Below are 9186 nucleotides of genomic sequence, written 5' to 3'. Positions count from 1 at the left end.
CGTTCAGTCCATGGCAGGTGGGACTGTCAAGGCCACTGTCCCATGATTTACTCTCCTTGCTGCAAAATGGTCCTGGCTCACCACTTTCCTTACGTGGTCACTCAGGAGCCTTTGGTTTCCTGCTCTTATCTACCATTTGGATATGGTTTCCAAATTGCATTGAAGACAAATGGCCGACAGTGCAGAAGGAGACCACTGTGATTAATCACAATCTTTTATTTCAAAGTTTTTTTCCAGATAGGTTTAATAGTTGGGTTTTGGAAAATGATTCCAGTTGGATCCTGCAGAAGCCCACATAACGTTCCATGGTTTAATTCAGAGCTTACAGAACATCTCATGGCAGCCCTAACAGAGTACACTGAAATGTCCCATTTCATGTATACAGTCCTTTTACAACTCTCTCAGTTAGACCCATGAGCCACCCAAATGGTTGAAGTTTCATTTTCAGTCACATCTGTTCCTTGTTTCCCAAAGCCACTAAACAAGATGTCAAGAAAAACTTAAACAGCTTGGCATGTTAGAAGTCCTAACATTCCCCAGAAAAGGTAAACATCAGTGAGAAAAAAGACAAAGATGGTAGATATGATGTGTTTTAAAACTATGTTCATCCTTACAGAATAAGGGCCACTGGTCCAAAAAAGAACAAAAAGAAAACAACCATATTCTTCCCAGGTGACTGAGAAAATAATTTACTTACTCTTGGAGTACTCTCACAACGAAATACAGGGCAGTAAAAATTAAAGAACAATCCACTAGTCATTGGCCATCTGCTTCAAAATGTCCCATTATATTCCCTTACGATTCTGTACCTATATCTACGTTTTTCTCAACAAAACATGTTAGGAAGGCCTAAAATGGAGAAGCCAAAGAGATAAACTGCCAAATTCAAGATCTGATGTAGGCACTGTTCATGAAGGTAAGTAAAATGATGTAAAAGGATACCATTTCTCATCAAATCTAAGACTTTTTGATGCTGGTACCTTCTTGATTTTACCAAAAAGTGTCAATGGAAGGTTTTCACACAACTAAGTCACAACCATTACCTGGCTAACAATTATAGGATGACATCAATTGTAAAATGCTTCTGATTTGATAATTAGATTGTGGGGAAACGTGGATCATAGAATAGGTAAGTGTAGTTGCAGGCCTTGAGAAAGTATGTGGAATGACCTCCTAAATCAGGTCATCAGAATGAAATAAAGCAATTATTTCGGCACAAGCATAGGAACAGTCAGAGTTTCTTAAGTTCATTAACCAGGATTTCTGCATTGTTCTTGTTTTCTATGTACTCAAACAAATGTTGAACAACTGCTACTTACCAAACACTGGTTTGAATGTGCTCGACAACAAAAATCAAATGGAAAACAATTTGCAATAGTGGAGATATATATTTGGATGACAAAATATTTGGCTCTTACCATGAGAAATGAATACAAGGAAGGGAGGGAACAACGTGGACCACAGTAGTTAAGGAAGACTTCATGGAAGAAGTGTGACTTGAGCAGAGCATTAAACTACAGGTAAAATTTGGCTAACTAGTGGAAAAGACACATGGGGCGTTGGAGCATAAGATTTCCGTTCTCAAAGAATATGGAGTTCCTTTTCTACACAAAGGAACATTTTGCAGGTCAGAATTTGTAAAGTAGATGTGTATGCCCACATAACTACCTCTCATCTCCTCTTGACCTATGATTATAATCACAAACTAGTTTCTTCTCCAGAGTGACACAGATGAGATGCATGATTTTTTTTTTCAATAGAATTTCAACCTTAACCATTTGAATTACATTCATTTTCCCTTAGTTTGCATTCCCCTAATCCAAATCAGTGGATTACACAAGGGTCAGTTTATATTTTATTTTTCATAATTGTTTAGCTAATATGCTATGTGGCAATTAATGTGCACTATAATTAGAAATTAAAGTTACCAGCCATTGGGCTGGAAAAAGCCACACACACACACACACACACACACACACACACACACACACAAACGGCATAGTCATTCTGGTCTAAAAAGCTGCACACTGAATGTTTATTAGGAATTACTGAGTTTTAGAGATAAAGGTTAAGTTTTGGAAGACTGCCTCACTCCAGCTACTCAATTAAATTAGCTGAAATATTTATTAAGCCCCACTTTGAACTCTACCTACAATTTAGACTTTTTTAAAAATAGATTTGACAATGCTTTCAATTCACCAACTCTTTTTGAGCACTTTCTCAGGGTAAGGCAGAAATCCTTGCCCTCCTAGAGCTTACAGTCTAGATCTAGAGCTACACTGGTCAAAACAGTAGCCACTAGTCACATGTGGCTATTGATCACTTAAAATATGGCTAGCGCAACTGAGGAACTGAACTTTAAATTTTATTTAATTTTAATAATCAACATTTAAAAACTGATACACTCCAGAAGAAAACAGGAAATAAAATTACTGAAGTTTCCCAAACCTGTTACATGTTAACTAAATAAATTCCCTTTGTCTCTAATGGGTTTAGTCAATTAAAGAATCACTGGAAATTGTCCCAAACCTCCTAGATATAGATCAGCCTTTGTCTATCATTCTTGTTGCATACAAATTAAATAATTATCTCTTTTTGTCTCTGAACCTAGATGTAAAACCCAACTGAAGAAACACTTCGGGGAGGAAGATTTGGGAAAACTTCCCGTCCTCCCACCGACATAAATAATAAACCTTTTCCTCTTCAAAAAAAACAAAAAACAAAAAACACACAAAACTGATAATCAATTCAGCTACTGAAAAACTTTTAAGTATTTTTAGATAAGTGACTCTATTAACTGAAATTTTATAAAATCTAAATACATACCAAGGACTTCCAGTGAAAATTTAGCATCCAAATTGAGACGTGACATAAGGGTAAAATATGCACCTGATTTCAAAGATTTAGCACACACACACACACAAAAAGAACGTAAAACACTTCATTAATAATTTTAATATTGATTACATGTTGAAATAATATTTGGGATACACTGATTATCTCAAATATTATCAGCTTGCTGACGCAGACGCTTGTAAGTGCTTGGAGATGCAGACAGAAGGACGTTTAGCTAAGAGCTGAAGCCCAGAGTTTGCCCCAGGATATGCTAAGACACTGTACTTCTATTGCACAGCTCTGCTCTTGGGTGATGATTTGCCCAAGGAAAGCTTAGATAACACAGGATCACTTAATTGTAAGTGGTTAAGTACTGAGGAAGCTCTATTGCCTCCCAACTCATGCTCGTTTTCTTTCTGTTCTCTTTTCTTACTTTCTTCTTTTCCTTTCTTCTCCCTCTCCCTCTCCACCTCTTACAGTGATCTGAACTGGACTCTTAAGAGCTAGAAAGATTGCTCATCCTGAGTCTAAAATGATTTGAGGCAAGCTCTCTCTTATTGATAGAGGGGCTTAATCACAAAAGAACAGTGGAATGACTTTACAACTCCAGTAAATTAGGAGTATCTTACAGCTCAAGGAAAATGTGTCAAAGAAACAGCTTTGCATTTACCAAGAATAGTTTCAGTAGCTTTCTATAAGTAAAACTACTTAAATACACTCACAAAGTCCTGCAATATAAAAGATAAAGTAATTTTTATTACTGTATTCTAAATTGCATTTATTTTGTAAATATCAGATATTAGATAAAAGTAAAATGCATGGGGAAGAGCTTTCACCCAAGCATTTTAAGTCATCATGGGATGCATTTATTAAGTTACTGTTTGAATTTCTATGGTCACTTCCTGACTCCTGCAGCATAGTTAGGCTGCAAAGAGCAGAGAATGGAAAGGTGTCTTATTTAAGATCCTCTTAGCTTCTTACAGATTCCTTGCTATTTGAAGGTCAGTCTTTGTCCTGACTCAGTTTAGTACAGAAACCCACTGACCACTCCTGAGAACTTCTTGTTTCATCAGTATTGACAGATGGCTACCTGATTTACCAAACCCATTTCCCAGCTTCCTGAGCACACAGATTAAACTATATTTTCCAGTTTCTTTGCTGTCAGATGTGCCTAAATTAGAGCTAGTGGAGTGAGAGAAAAGACGTATGCGATTTCCCTGACATAAAAATTTTCTGAATGTCCACCATCCCTCCAGAACCACGCTTCCTTTTCTCTGACTCAAAGCATAAAGACCTTCGTAGCCATGTATCAAAGATGGCAGAGCCACTTGATGTATGTTGCTTGGATTCTTGAATCATCTACCTGGCACATCCCTTTTGACAGTCACATGGGCAAAATATATACTATTTTTTTAAGTTATGGGAGTTTTGGTTTTTGTAATAGCAGCTCATGTTCCCCTAATGAATATAATCACTGACCCAAAGGACTGTAATTTAGACAAAGGATATACCATTTTCACAACTCTGGTGTCACCAATGAGCACCAAGATAGCCCGCTTTCTACTACTTCTTCATCCCCTTTTTATCACTCTCAGATGTGCTGTTTACAAGACTGTGACTGGGTAGAGATGTAAACTGATGAAGAAAAAAAGAAATGGCCAATGAACATATGAAATGGTACATAACATTACTAATCATCAGGGAAATATAAATTAAAACCACAATAAATGGCTAAAATTAAAAAGACAGTTTATACCAAGTGCTGGTGAAGACATGGAACAAATGGAATACTCACAGTGCTGGTGGCTATCTTAAATGATACAATCATTTTGGAAAACTCTGGCTGTTCCTAATAAAGTTAAGCATATACTTACCCTATTACATGCAATTCCACACCTGGCTATTTACTGAAAAGGAGTGCTTATGTTCACCAAAGACTTTATTCCTAACAGTCAAAAACTAGAAACAACCCAAATGCCCATGTTTTTGATGGACATAAAACAATTATTCACATGACAGAATACTACACAATCTCTCTCTCTCTCTCACACACACACACACACATACAAATGGATGAATCTTACAGATATTGTGTTGAGCAAAAGGAGCCAGTTACAAAAGAGGGTATATAGTATGACTCCATTTATATGACATTCAAGAGCAGGCAAATTAATTTATGGTGATAAAAACCAGAACAGCGGTTACCTGTGGGCAAGAGAGTCGATCAAAAGGAGTGGGATGAAACTGTTTAGGATGATGGAAATCTTTCATATCTTGATTTGGGTGATGGCTACAGGGAATGTACACAGGTAAAAACTTGAGCTGTACACTTAAAATTTGTGCATTTCATTGTGTGTAAATTTTATCTCAAATAAAAATGTTGATAATTTTCCCAAGATCATACAACTAGAAAGCGGCCAAGCTGGGAGTCAAACTTGGGTAGTTTAGAGTCTTTTTCCCTAGAGTAGGTGTTTTCACTACAGTAGAATGCATTTTCCTACCTAATTGTATACACATGAGAAAACTGTACATTCTTTGTTACTACCTAGTGTAAATAATTAGCATTACTCTACCTATTTTATTCGTAGTGTCCACACTATGATAAACTGTACTCATTTTGGCACTGATACATACCAAATTTTACTCCAAATGATGGTATTAACTTTGTGGCACTATAGCAATACTAGTTTTGTTTATAGAATTGCAATTGACTTAAATTATTGGAAGCAAACTTTCCATCATCTCAGTTGCCTACTAACCCAATAAAATAATTCAGCTGGAGAAAAATCATGTTAAGACAAAACTGTCTGAACTGTCACAGCATTCAACTGGCAAGGACAAATGGGGAGTATCCTTAGCTGATTAGCATCTTTGTGGTATCATGAATAAATCTCCAATGGTGGTGGAAGATCCTAATACTGATAAAATAATGATAGATGAGGTAATGCAGCAAGAAATAAAATGGTCAGTTAACAAGTATCACTCATGCCCTGTGCTATCCCCTAAGGGCAAACTGTAGTTGTAACAGAGATTTCACCACTATAGTTGGAAATGTGGTCTCTGACTTGTTGAAAAGCTACTTTTAATGTTGATAAAGCAGCTAATGCAATACCAGAATAAGACCTCAGCATTAAAATACAAGAGCACCAGCATTCAATAATGATACTCTGTATTCTTACACAGGACTGCCACTCAAAAATATTTCACTGTAACTACATGCACTGTGTGGCAATATTAAGATTGTCACTGAATAGAGATGAATGTGGACAAAAATTGAGTCACTGTCCCTCTCTTAAATGTAAGCAAACCTAGGCTTAGAGTAGAATGCTGTTATGCTAGACCAGACCCCACACAAGTTGATAAATAAGATCAACATTAAGGCTACTCCAACAAGTTATTAGGATGTGTCATGCCCAGGTATACAGGAGTGTCTCCTATGCATAAAAGGTTTCGCTTTGTTTTAAGGTGTTTTGATTTCTGTTGACATTTTTTTAATCCCCCTACACTGTACCCTGAACCTAAGATGAAGATCAAATAGGTATATCTAAGACTTTGGGATAATTAGTGTGTTCACATTTTCAGAAGGAGAGGCAGAAGTTGTTTTTTTATTCCTGAATTGTTAAAAACTAAATCCACAGACACAAGAGATGTCAAATCCAGAAAATGCTAACATATGGACACAAAAAACCTTCAAAGAGTTCTCACACACAAAATCCTCCCCAGAAACGTAAATTCCAGATGCCCTTTGATGTTTTGATAATCACCTAAATTACAGCAAACCAATCAGTAAATCACTTAGGCAAAGGAATGAGAAATATACCTGAATCTCCAGTTCCTCAAATTTGGGGACAAATCTCATTTGCTTACTTCAATTCTTGGTGTCCCAAGTGTCCAAAGTGTCATGACATTCTAACCCCATTATCCCAGTTCTTCCTTGACATAAAATTCCTAATGGCACCACCATCTGTCTTTAGGGTAGAGGCTTTAACCTGCAGTTCATCCAACCCTTTGAGTGTATCTATGAATGTATTTCAGAGAGGCTGGAAAATCCACTGAAATCCTAAGTGAAACTTGTGTCTGTAACTCACCTGATCCAAAAATATTAGGAACTGCAATTCTAAAGCCAGAGCCAGCCCACTTCAGCTGCATCCCACCCCACTGTGTCATTCACTCTGGTGCAGCCCCCCTGCATTCCCAACAGCAGTGTCCCCTTGGCAGCCGCCCAGCCAGGTCCCCAGGTCCCACCCTGCCAACCACCTACTCCACCCTCAAGAAATCTCACACATAGGCTCTGGCTGTCGTGCGCCCTTGCTAGCTAATTGTCATTAACTAGCTCTGGATCATGCACTGCCAGGTCCGGGAGAATGGAAGGGTCTCTGGAGGCCATCCTTGTGAGTCCAGGACAGGAGCAGGAGCAGCTTTCCCAGACAGCTGCTCCCTAGCAGTTTCAGGGCAGTAGCCACTGCCCGCAGCCCCTGACTGCCAGAAGCTCGGCTTTCTTCTAGCCCCAAGAGCATAAAAGAGAGCCTTTCTCAGGGCTGCTCAAGGCCAGTCTCATTCTGAACTTTCACAGAGGAGGAATCAGGTACGAAGGTCAGCAACTGGGAGCAGAAAGGAGTCTAAAGCCAACGAGCATAAGAAGCTGCTAGCAGGTCGTGAATTTAACAGGACCTTTGAAAGACACTTTAAAAGACTAAATTTAAATGTCAACACATTTAAAATCTATAATGGCCACACACAGACCAAACAAAATGAAAGCTGCCGTCTCCCAAATTAGGAGACCAATAAGGAGGTAACTAGATAAACAGTGCAAGTGTGAAACTATGGGAAAGGTGGGAGGAATAAACTTCTGACCAATTGCTGCTGCCTGTATAGAAATTTTATGCTTAACAATGAAAGCAGAGAAACCATTCCTATTCCAGCTTTCCTAGGGACAGGTGGAGTAAGGTAGGTCACCCACTCTGTGCAATCAGGACCACTCCTTACCCTCATCCCTTAACCATCACTGTCATTCCCAAACCTTCACATATTTAGTTGATACTTACTATTCCACATTTTGAGCTTCCTACTTAATTTAGGGCCAGAGCCTTTGACTTCTCTTAAAATGCAAAGTATACAAGAGAGACCAAGTAAAGCCTACGAGTCTCTTGACAGCAAAGAATGAACAGGATTACAAAGAGGAAAGGCACTAGACTCTAGAGGATAGGGAAAAGGTACAAAAATGGGATGGATTGCTGAATTAATCTTACTAAAAATTAATTTTTTAAAGTTAGCCATGAGTTATACTAAACATACGTGCAATTTACAAAATAAAGGCTTTAGATTTCTGACGCCAAGCAGCAGAAAAACAAATACTTGATGTGAAATTATTTCTTAGGTTAAATTACAGGGATAAAAGGGTGAAGCAGAAAAATCACTACTAAGCAACATTTGAAAAGAAAATAAAATAGCACTTTGAAATTTAAAATAATTTCTTAGAAAAACAATGAACAGGTTGAAAGACAGTAAAAATTATAACAGACTATAAGTAAAGGTAAAAAGATGAAAAAATATGAATTACATGAGATATAAAGATCAACTTAGCATCTAATAAAAGTTCCTACAAGAAAATGTAGGAAAAATTATCTAAAATGTAATACAAAAACATTCACAGGACCTAAGAGAGAAAATTTCAAATCACTCCAGCCTGCTACTCAGGATTAAAAGGCCCATTTATCATTACAAAATTCAAGAGCACCATCATTTTTTGAGTTTTTTAAAGATCTGTAAAATTCCAGAGAATTTGAACCTAGAAAAGTTATACCATGAAAAAGGCATGTTTCTTTTCCCAGCAAGAATAAAGGCAATCAAATTTTATGGTAAAGAAATTGCTCAAAATTATTGTGCTGGCTTGAATCTATTATGTCCCCCACAAAAGCCATGTTCCCAATCCAGTCTTGTGGGTGCGGACTTATTATGGGTGGGATCTTTCACTTAGATTGCTTCCATGGAGATGTGAACCACCCAACTGTGGGTGGGACTTTTTGATTAGATTATTTCCTTGGAAGTGTGATCCCAACCATTCAAGGTGGGTCTTAGTTTACTAGAGTCCTTGAGAGGGACACTTAAAGTGAGAAAATGCTCAGAGACAATCTGGAGACAGCCATTGCAACCAGAACCAGGAGAGAAACTAAGAGATGAAATCCAGAGCTTGCCCTGGAGAAACTAAGAGAGGACTCCCAGGTGTATACAGAGAAATGCCCTGGGAGAAAGAAGCAAGGATGCACAGGAGAGAGAGAGAGAAGCTAAGACAGAAGCCCAGAGACATTTTGGAGAAAGCAATGGAAACCAGAAGCTAACCCAGGGAGAGGC

This window comes from Choloepus didactylus, chromosome 11, assembly GCF_015220235.1.
Source record: "Choloepus didactylus isolate mChoDid1 chromosome 11, mChoDid1.pri, whole genome shotgun sequence".
NCBI classification, from domain to species: domain Eukaryota; kingdom Metazoa; phylum Chordata; class Mammalia; order Pilosa; family Megalonychidae; genus Choloepus; species Choloepus didactylus.
This window is presented reverse-complemented; position numbering follows the sequence as displayed.